This window comes from Penaeus monodon, chromosome 27 (assembly GCF_015228065.2).
Source record: "Penaeus monodon isolate SGIC_2016 chromosome 27, NSTDA_Pmon_1, whole genome shotgun sequence".
Classification (NCBI taxonomy): Eukaryota; Metazoa; Arthropoda; class Malacostraca; order Decapoda; family Penaeidae; genus Penaeus; species Penaeus monodon.
Window position 1 is genome coordinate 37541687 of NC_051412.1, and position 382 is coordinate 37542068.

General features: G+C 35.1%; 1 protein-coding gene across 1 annotated transcript in view; it reads right to left on the reverse strand.

Moving 5' to 3' along the window:
* The window catches only part of LOC119590516, a gene marked incomplete in the record, with an annotated part of 54991 nt that overhangs the window by 18863 nt on the left and 35746 nt on the right, over window positions 1-382 (reverse strand).

The following is a 382-nucleotide window of genomic DNA, read 5'->3' on the forward strand; positions in this document are numbered from 1 at the left end:
ATTGGTTTAATTCTATCGATAGTTTCAAATGGATTTTCGGTGTAATATATACACTGATCATCGAATCTGTTGTGATAAATGTTGAAAAACTGTGTATATAAAAATGAATAATTCCACTCTATTTGTTTTGAAAGCCTTTACTCTCACTCTTTTGAACATCTGATGAAATTAGAAAGTGAATTTCTATGATGTGGGGGTTAATGGCGCCCTCGATATCACTTCGACGGAACGGAAAGTAGGGTGTGTGTTGAATATACCTTATTCCTCCTCAAAAATATTCTTCTCATCTATTCTGGACCGAGAAATATATAAGAAACACACTAGGAATCTACCAAAGAAGGTCAATCATTCACTTCCTCTCAGCAAAAGCGAGAGACATCGT